Consider the following 10845-nt stretch of genomic DNA (forward strand, 5'->3'; position numbering starts at 1 on the left):
CTCCAGTCAGCCACTGGCTGGATTCATTACTGTACAGTAGCAACCCCCCACCCAGTCTGCAGCTGTCTGTGGTGAGTGGATGAACAAAGACAAGTGGATTACAGTAGGCCTGGTATCTGGTCATGGTGACATGAGCTTTATCCTTGAAAACTAAAAACAGAACATCAAGTTTCAGTGAACTTGCTTAATCTCTTTTACCCACCCCTTCTCATTCCGCTTGACACAAACGGTCTCTCCCCCCTCTCTCTCACACACACACCTCCGTCACACATTCCAACGGGAGTTCTGGCATGTCACATCCTGCCTTAGCTGTTCAGGTTGTGTTTGTGGCTAATCCTTCACTTTTCCATTTATCCACTCATCTGTCCCCCTCTCTCTCTATCTACCTCTCCCCCTCCCTCTACCTCTCCCCCTTCCTCTACCTCTCCCGCTCTCTCTATCTACCTCTCCCCCTCCCTCTACCTCTCCCCCTCCCCCTCTACCTCTCCCCCTCCCTCTACCTCTCCCCCTCTCTATCTACCTCTCCTCTCAGCCCTGGAGTGGTTGCAAGGGGCCTTTCTTTCCATTCCTCTAATGATTTCATATCTCTAATCAAATGTCATTAGTCACGTACACATGTTTTGCTGATGTTATCGCGGGTGCAGCGAAATGCTTATGTTTCTATCAGCGACAGTGCAATAATACAGAACAAAACACACTAATCCAAAAAATAAGAAATATAAGAACTAGAAAGAATGATACAAGTTGGTCTCATTTATCAGCAAACATATTTTCAAGGTACCTCTAAAGCAGGCTAACGCATTTAAATTGGGCTCATGGGTTTACGCTGACAGGGACAAAACACACTTAACAAGACAGGTTCAGATGGGTAGCCTTGTACCACATACAGGCCTCAAATATCCCAGTGGCATTGACGGCCCCCTGGTGTGGCCGCAACGCCCCCCTAATCCATGCCTTGCAGCCAGTGTCCGTTGTGCCCTTGGGCAGAATATAATCATTATAATTCCCTTCTCCCGGCTGCCAGCCTCTGTGCTCCAAAGCACCTCTCACTCACATGGCTCTCTCAGATATCTCAATTGTTATTAGCCAACGCCAGTCTCAGACCGGGTCCTTCTCACAGGCATCTCAGCTCTGAAGTATGCTGGGATATGAAGGACTATCAGGGATGCTATGGTCTCCTCCTCCTTCTCCTCCCAGACATCTCAGCTCTGAAGTATGCTGGGAGTGAAGGAGGACACATCAGGGATGCTATGGTGTTCCTCCTCCTCCCAGGCATCTCAGCTCTGAAGTGGCTCCATCAGGGATGCATGGTGTTCCTCCTCCTCCCAGACATCTCAGCTCTGAAGTAGGCTGGGAGTGAAGGATACCCATCAGGGATGCTATGGTGTTCCTCCTCCTCCTTCTCCTCCCAGACATCTCAGCTCTGAAGTATGCTGGGAGTGAAGGACGACCCATCAGGGATGCTATGGTGTTCCTCCTCCTCCTTCTCCTCCCAGACATCTCAGCTCTGAAGTATGCTGGGAGTGAAGGATGACCCATCAGGGATGCTATGGTGTTCCTCCTCCTTCTCCCATTCTGAGGATGTTAGAACCACTGTCCACATTCACTTTACCAGACATCAAGATGAGTAACAAACAGCAAAAGCACTAGCCTGTCAATTTACTATCCCCCATAGTCCAAAAGTTGACCTATTCTATTGGTCAGATTGTCATTCTGTGCGAGAAATAAATATCCCAAACAGATAACTTATTTACTCACATTATACGTTCCAAATTCCAATTAGCGGGAAAACACCGTTCTCCAACGCACACCGAATAGTTTCACATGACAGAGATGAAAATATCCTTTAAAAATTAAGAGGGAAGATCTAAAGATGCAACAATTAGCATTGGTTGTTAAAAAGATTGTGTCTTTGGCTGCTGGATAATGAAAGTTGAGAACATGAGAAATACTAATATCACATGTACAGAGGTATTCAGACCCTTTACTCCATACTTATAGTTAAAGCACCTTTGGCAGTGATGACAGCATTGAGTCTTGGGTAGGACGCCTCAAGCTTAGCACACCTGTATTTGAGGAATTTCTCCCATTCTTCTCTGCCGATCCTCAAGCTCTGTCAGGATGGATGGGGAGCGTTGCGGCACAGCTATTTTTCAGGTCTCTTCAGACACTTTCGATCAGATTCATGTCTGGGCCACTTCACAACATTGCTGCATAAATATTGACTCCAGACATGTTAGATCGGGTTCAAGTCCGGGCTCTGGCTGGGCCACTCAAGGACATTGAGACTTCTCCGTTCAGGTTTCCCTCGATCCTGACTAGTCTCCTGACTAGTGCTGCTGAAAAACATCCCCACAGCATGATGATGCCACCACCATGCTTCATCATAGGGATGGTACCAGGTTACCTTCAGAAGTGATACTTGGCATTCAGGTCAAAGAGTTGGAATCTTGGTTTCATCAGACCAGAGAATCTTGTTTCTCATGGTCTGAAACTCCAAGCAGGCTGTCATGTGCCTTTTACTGAGGAGTGGCTTCCGTCTGGCCACTCTACCATAGAGGCCTGATTGGTGGAGTGCTGTAGAGATGGTTGTCCTTCTGGAAGGTTCTCCCATCTGCACAGAGGAACTCTGGAGCTCTGTCAGAGTGACCATCGGGTTCTTGGTCACCTTGCTGACCAAGGCCATTCTCCCCTAATTGTTCAGTTTGGCTGGGTGTCCAACTGAAGGAAGAGTCTTGGTGGTTCCAAACTTCTTCCATTTAAGAATGGAGGCCACTGTGTTCTTGGGGCCCTCCAATGCTGCAGAAATGTTTTGGTACCCTTCCCCCAGATCTGTGCCTTTCCTGTTGTCTCGGCGCTCTGACAATTCCTTTGACTTCCATGGTTTGGTTTTTGCTCTGACATGCACTGTCAACTATCGGACCTTATATATACAGGTGTGTGCCTTTCCAAATCATGTCCAATCAATTGAATTTACCACAGGTGGCCTCCAATCACGTTGAAGAAACATCTGAAGGATGATCAATGGAAACAGGATGCACCTGAGCTCAATTTCAAGTCTCAGAGCAAAGGGTCTGAATACTTATATAAATAATGTATTTCTGTATTATATATTTTTTGTTGTTGCAAAACTGTCTAAAAACCTGTAGGAATGTTTTTATTTAATACCTTTTAGAATAAGGCTGTAACGTAACAAAGTGTGTATGTATGTAGAGTGAATAAAAACACAACATAAAGTGTTGGTCCCATTTAATTTTTAATTTTACCTTTATTTAACCAGGCAAGTCAGTTAAGAACAAATTCTTATTTTCAATGACGGCCTGGGAACAGTGGGTTAACTGCATGTTCAGGGGCAGAACGACAGATTTGTACCTTGTCAGCTCGGGGGTTTGAACTCGCAACCTTCTGGTTACTATTCCAACACTCTAACCACTAGGCTACCCTGCCGCCCCATGTTTCATTTGCTGAAATAAAAGACAACAGAAATCTTCCATAAACACAAAAAGCTTATTTCTCAAAAGAAATGTACATCTCTGTTAGTGAGCATTTCTCTTTTTCCAAGATAATCCATCCACCTGACAGGTGTCACATATCAAGATTCTGATTGAACAGCCTGATCATTACACAGGTGCACCTTGTGCTGGGGACAATAAAAGACCGCTAAAATGTGCAGTTTTGTCACAACACATTGCCACAGATGTCTCAGGTTTTGAGGGAGTGTGCAATTGGCATGCAAACTGCAGGATTGTCCATCAGAGCTGTTGCCAGAGAATTTAATGTTCATGACACAAACTATTTGCACCCCGCTTGTTGGAGGAAAGAAAATGTTGCTGGTTTAAAGCTTATTTTCTGCAATTATTCACATTTTGTCATTGGGTGCAGAGAAAAAAAAAAAACTTGTATAGCTCATTTTCTTGCAATTCTATACATTTTGCCATGTCTAATGTCTATTCATGTGATATTTGAGCTAAAATACAGATTACATGGACTAGTTACAAATAGCTCTTTGAGGTATGCAATGACTGACATGACAAGAGGATACCTGATGATGTACTACCCAATATCGAAATTTCACCTTGTGCATTCTACTATTACAACTTTTAAGTGTGAGTTGGAAGCCTGACTGAGTTTCTTTAAAAACACTGCCCTGGCAGATGGCCTTGGTGCCCTGGCAGAGTGAACACCGTTTGAAGCCAAATGGCCATGCCCCTAAAATCATGTGCCAGATTTCTAGGATTCTAGGGCTGCGTTCAGACAGGCAGACCAATTCTGATGTTTTCCCCCACTAATTGGTCTTTTGACCAATCACATCCGATCATTTCAGAGCTGATCTGATAGGTCAAAGGAACAATTATTGGAGAAAAAAAAATCAGAATTGGGCTGCCTGCCTAAACACAGCCTTAGACTGTGTTGTGAGACACAGAGACGGCAGCTGTTCAGAGACCGGAGGTGAGACACCAGTGATATGAGGCTCTGTCATCCTCAATGTGCTGCATGTAATTTTGACCTCACTCAGCATGCCAGGTAGGGTTCTAGGATATTTCTATCAGCTGTTGAAAGACTGAAGGTGACACCAGTGATCAGTTGACTAGGATTCTAGGTTCTTTGTAGAGTGTGTTCTAAGACACACACGACAGCTATTGAAACAGACAGCAGAGATATCAGGCTCAGTCACCCTAAAGGCTGTTGAATGAGACAGCAGAGATATCACGCTCAGTCACCCTAAAGGCTGTTGAATGAGACAGCAGAGATATCAGGCTCAGTCACCCACCCTAAAGGCTGTTGAATGAGACAGCAGAGATATCAGGCTCAGTCACCCTAAAGGCTGTTGAATGAGACAGCAGAGATATCAGGCTCAGTCACCCTAAAGGCTGTTGAATGAGACAGCAGTGATATCAGAGTCACCCTAAAGGCTGTTGAATGAGACAGCAGAGATATCAGGCTCAGTCACCCTAAAGGCTGTTGAATGAGACAGCAGTGATATCAGGCTCAGTCACCCTAAAGGCTGTTGAATGAGACAGCAGAGATATCAGGCTCAGTCACCCTAAAGGCTGTTGAATGAGACAGCAGAGATATCAGGCTCAGTCACCCTAAAGGCTGTTGAATGAGACAGCAGAGATATCAGGTTCAGTCACCCTAAAGGCTGTTGAATGAGACAGCAGAGATATCAGGCTCAGTCACCCTAAAGGCTGTTGAATGAGACAGCAGAGATATCACGCTGAGTCACCCTAAAGATTTGCTTGCCGCCATGTATGGCTGTACTGTGGTGTTGTGTTTCTGTGTTATATTACGTTACTTACAGGCTGTGGAAATCATTTCCCATTTCAAGGAGAATAAAGTATCTAGCCTAGGCTGTATGCATATATGGAGATCTCTGAGCATCAGGCTTCATCACCATAATGCTGATGTTTCTAACAAGTCCAGTCCAGCGCAGGCCTTAAGTGCAGGTGGGGCCATCGTTAGCCCCTCCATTATTAAAGCAATTAGCCCAGTGGTGAATCCTGTGTGTCCACTGATGGGATAGCATGGGTATTAGACAGCGAAGCCATTTACTGCTCCCAACCCTACAGTTCACACAAAACTAACCCGCAAATGTGCATGATGCATTCTCAGTCAACACATGCATGTAGGATTGTAGGTAAATACCACCAACTGCTCTAGATTAATGCCAGCAGCATACCACCCTGTATCCCAATGCTGGCTTGCCCCTGAAGCTAAGCAGGGTTAGTCCTGGTCAGTCCCTGGATGGGAGACAAGACGCTGTTGGAAGTGGTGTTGGAGGGCCAGTAGGAGGCACTCTTTCCTCTGATCTAAAATAAAATATCCCAATTCCCCAGGGCAGTGTTTGGGGACAATGCCCTGTGTAGGGTGCAGGCTTGTGGACGGGACATTAAACGTGTGTCCTGACTCTCTGTGGTCACTAAAGATCTCATGGCAATTGTCGTAAGGGGTGTTAACCCCAGTGTCCAGGCTAAATTCCAAATCTGACCCCTCATACCATCACTGCCACCTAATAATCCCCAGCTTCCAATTGGCTTATTCACCCTCTCTCCAGGCTGTTGCTGTAAATGATAACATGTTCTCAGTCAACTTACCTGGTAAAATACATAAAAAATAAAACACATCTGAAAAAAATATTATAAAAAACATAAAATAAAAATAAAGTCTCAGCGTGACCAGTTAAATCTCCAGATACAAAAGTCATCTCAATCAGTAGCAGTTAGCTTCCACTGACATGAGGCCTGATCAGTTTGTTTCCATACTACATGGAAATAATAGTTTTATAGTGATTAGGTAGTAATATGCAAGGACCACACTAGAGGTCGACCGATTATGAATTATTCAACTCCAATACTGATAACGATTAGTGGAGGACCAAAAAGGCCGATACCGATTAATCAGACGATTTTTATTTATTTATTTGTAATAATGACAAGTACAACAATACTGAATGAACACTTATTTCAACATAATATAATACATCAAAATCAATTTAGCCTCAAATAAATGAAACATGTTCAATTTGGTTTAAATAATGCAAAAACAAAGTGTTGGAGAAGAAAGTAAAAGTGCAATATGTGCTATGTAAGAAAGCTAACGTTTCAGTTCCTTGCTCAGAACATATGAAATCTGGTGGCTCCTTTTAACATGAGTCTTCAATATTCTCAGGTAAGAAGTTTTAGGTTGTAGTTATTATAGGACTATTTACCTCTATACCATTTGTATTTCCTTAACCTTTGACTATTAGATGTTCTTATAGGCAATTTAGTATTGCCAGTGTAACAGTATAGCTTCCGTCCCTCTCCTCGCTCCTCCCTGGGCTCGAACCAGCAACACAATGACAACAGCCACCATCGAAGCAGCGTTACCCATGCAGAGCAAGGGAAACAACCACCCCAAGGCTCAGAGCGAGTGACGTTTGAAATGCTATCAACGCATGCTAACTAGCCAGCCATTCACTTCGGTTACACCAGCCTCATCTCAGGAGTTGATAGGCTTGAAGTCATAAACAGCACAATGCTTGACGCACAACGAAGAGCTGCTGGCAAAACACACGAAAGTCCTGTTTGAATGAATGTTTATGCGCCTGCTTCTGCCTACCACCGCTCAGTCAGATACTTAATGCTTGTATACTCAGTCAGACACGCTAGATAATATCTAGTAATATCATCAACCATGTGTAGTTAACTAGTGTTTATGATTGATTGTTTTTTTTACAAGATAAGTTTAATGCTAGCTAGCAACTTACCCTGACTTACTGCATTCGTGTAACAGGCAGTCTCCTTGTGGAGTGCAACGAGAGAGAGGCAGGTCGATATTGCGTTGGACTAGTTAACTGTAAGCTTGCAAGATTGGATCCCCCGAGCTGACAAGGTGAAAATCTGTCGTTCTGCCCCTGAACGAGGCAGTTAACCCACCGTTCCTAGGTCGTCATTGAAAATAAGAATGTGTTCTTAACTGACTTGCCTAGTTAAATAAAAAGGTCTAAAAATAATAATAATATTTTTTTTTAAACGTCAAATCGGCGCTCAAAAATACCGATTTCCAATTGTTATGAAAACTTGAAATCGGCCCTAATTAATCGGCCATTCCGATTAATCGGACGACCTCTAGACCACACACAAACTTGATTCCCCAGTGTTTTACTGAGTGTCATCGCTGCTGTGTGGTAATGTCTTGTTGTGGTCTGGTCCCTGTACTGGTGCTCCTGACTCAGACACATTTGAATTGCTGGCGACAGAGACGGGCAGTTGGTGTGTGTGTTTTAACCTTGGCCTCAGTCCAAACACCACCAGTGCCAGTCCTATACTTCTGCCTATGTAACACTCCCCGCAGGCAAACTAAATACTAGCCAGAGTATGGTGGCCTCTGACACAGACACACAGTAGAAGCACATTGAGCAGTGCAAGACAGACTTTCCAAGTAACAGTAAAAAGTTAGCCATGTTAATTCTTTGACTAGGGAAAAGGGAGTCAGATACACAGCAGTGTGATCTCATGCTCAATCAAATATATGGAGGGAAGAGAATGTGAAATGGCCACACCCGTTGTTTACATACAGGTAGAGTGGAGTCATGCACAACCAGTAAAGGTGACCAGGAAATGAAATGGCTGACATGTTCACTCTGAAAACCACTGGCAAAGTATTGTTTGTTTTTTTTAACACCAAGTTAACAGATCAAATATAAACACATCTCAGGTGTAGCGCCAAACCTAGGAAGGTGCAAATACAGTAAAAGCAGACGTCCGTGTGTCTGGGCCACACCCATAGCGTGACTTGAAAGGCTGTCATTAAAGAGGATCATAAATGATTCTCCTGGCATAAAGATGACCGCCTGTGAGCTGGAGCTGGGCTACTACATTGCTAGGCTACAACTCTCATGTCACTTTGAAATAACTTCTAGGATGAACTCAACAACAGAGTCATCTCACAAACTACATTTGAAGGTAAAAATGAGAAGTGTTCAATTTGGCGAAGGGGTGAAGTAACCTACTACTACTGAAAAGAGAGCATGTACTAACGCGTTGTTGACGGCATGTGAATGTACGGTGCTCTTTTTGATCAATAGATACTGGTGGTGAGGAGCGACAAACCATGGAACTGTAGCATACAATATAAAGCAGAACAAACCAATGCATGGCCCTGATCACGTCTGTGTGCAAATGAAATAACCACGCCTGACTCTACCCCACCCATTAGCAGGTAGCCTAGCGGATAGGAGTGTTGGGCCAGAAACCAAAAGGTTGCTGGTCCAAATCCTGAGCTGACCAGATAAAAAAAAAAAAAGCCAATGTGCCCTCGCGCAAGGCACTTCACCCTGATTTCTCTTGTAAGACACTCTGGATATGAGCTTCTGCTAAATGACTATGTAAACCCATCCTATTCCAAAACGTGGCCAAGACCCACAAAACAGGTTCTTCTCTTCTTCTCCCGCCCTCCTTTCTATCTTGCTCTCATTGTGAATATATCAAAGAAATCCAAGACATAAAAGAGGGAGCCACCCCTTCATAACAGAAAAGGAGAAGAAGAAAAAACACGGATGGTGTTGGACAATTATTACTGTACACAGCCGTGTAATGTTACAGTAGTCGTTAGTACACTTTGCAGCGGTTTCATGCCTTCAACACATACATCTCGATATATCCCATCCTTTCCACAGGCATTTCTTACAAAGATGCTTGGCAAATATGACAGGAGATAAAGTGTAGTACAGAGCAAACACTTCCTAAACAATGTAACGTTAGTTAGCTACCTTGGCTAGTCGAGAACAACTTCTCACAAGAGTCATTAACGCTACACCACTGCTACACATTAACAGCATGACGGGGGAATGACAGCAAAAACTCCATCTACACATGATGGTGATGTAATAGAGACCTATGATAAAATGATTAACGTGGACTTTGACTCATATTTCGTGAGCGGCCCAACGTCCGTGTACGAGGAGTATCTGGTAGCTCACTCTGCCGACGGGCTTTGACCTAACGACTACAGTGTGGCCAACTTAATGTCTGCAGGGAGTCTGTGAAATACATGGAACTTAAAACCATAAAATGCTTGTTAGGTAGACAATTTTGTAAACTTCACATAACTCAATTGCTAGTTGTTAACTAGGTGACAAACGTCACACTCGCTCTCAAGCAAACGTTAGTTTCTGCTAGCAAACCAGCCAACGAGCTAACTAACTTAGCAAGCTAACGACGATTGTTTTACGCTAATGTTAGCTTATTAATAGGTAACTAAGCAAGTCGCTATTATTGGACAGTAGTGCAATGAGTGCAAAACAAATACAGCCGAATACAGTAGCTATATTATAGCTAAGCTACAAATTCGCTAACTGTAGACATCTAACGTTAGCTAACCAAACTACAACACCGCTAGCGACCGCTTGCTAACTAGCTAACGTTAACTATTTTTTTGTATGTGTTCAGACACTTAAATCAAATGATTGAAAAACAATGTACTGAATTACCAATTTCGGGTGGTTCTTTTGTTGTTTTCATGCAAGTCCCCAAGCGTTGTTTGAACAGGGATCCAGGCCTATCGAAACAGACTCAGATTTCCAACTGCTGCTGTTGCAACTCCAATTCTGGGCGTTCTTAGCCCACTGCACGACCGAGTAGTGAAGTCGAATTTCCCCTATTCAGCAAATAGCTTAGATTACACACACATGGGTAAACTAACGCTGAAAGTGACTAGCTTAGTCCCCCTTGACTGTGTACTCTTTTAGGACCAATCTAGAATAGATAATAGGTATGTTCCTCGGCGTGTTCACTGCTCTTCCTTCCCGACAGTTTTCCTATTTTCCTTCCCTGAGTGCGAGATGACGAGCACACACACAGGATAGGGGTTGGGTTCTTTACCGTAATTACCATTTGTTGCGCATTTCCCAACACCAGCATGCGTTGTAAAGTAAGGTGGTTATTTGATAAAAAATACAATACCCACGAATCAAAGTTTTAGTTTCTGAATCAAATTTTAAATATTTTCTGTAACATCAATGACATTTTATTTACCAGATAGGCCAATCAATGAATAAAGTCAAAGCATTCGGGATATTTTTTTATCTAGGCAAGTCAGTTAAGAACAAATTACTTATTTTCAATGACAGGCTAGGAACACCTGGTCAACTGTCTGTTCAGAGACAGAACGCCAGATTTGTACCTTGTTAGCTCAGGGATTTGAACTTGCAACCTTTTGGTTTCTCGTCCACCACTCTAACCACTAGGCCACCATGCCACCCCAATGTGTAATATCAGATAATGTGTAATATCACATAATGTAAAAAACAAAAACTAGTAACATCAACATTAAAGTAAATATTAATGAGAACATTTAAAATCT

At 43.3% G+C, this 10845-nt stretch overlaps 1 pseudogene; it reads right to left on the bottom strand.

Annotated features, from left to right (window-relative positions):
* LOC135537905 (catenin delta-1-like) overlaps positions 1-10338 on the bottom strand; it is a 53200-nt pseudogene extending 42862 nt beyond the window's left edge.
* Positions 10339-10845: the final 507 nt, after the last annotated feature.

This window comes from Oncorhynchus masou, unplaced genomic scaffold (genome assembly GCF_036934945.1).
Source record: "Oncorhynchus masou masou isolate Uvic2021 unplaced genomic scaffold, UVic_Omas_1.1 unplaced_scaffold_871, whole genome shotgun sequence".
NCBI classification, from domain to species: Eukaryota; Metazoa; Chordata; class Actinopteri; order Salmoniformes; family Salmonidae; genus Oncorhynchus; species Oncorhynchus masou.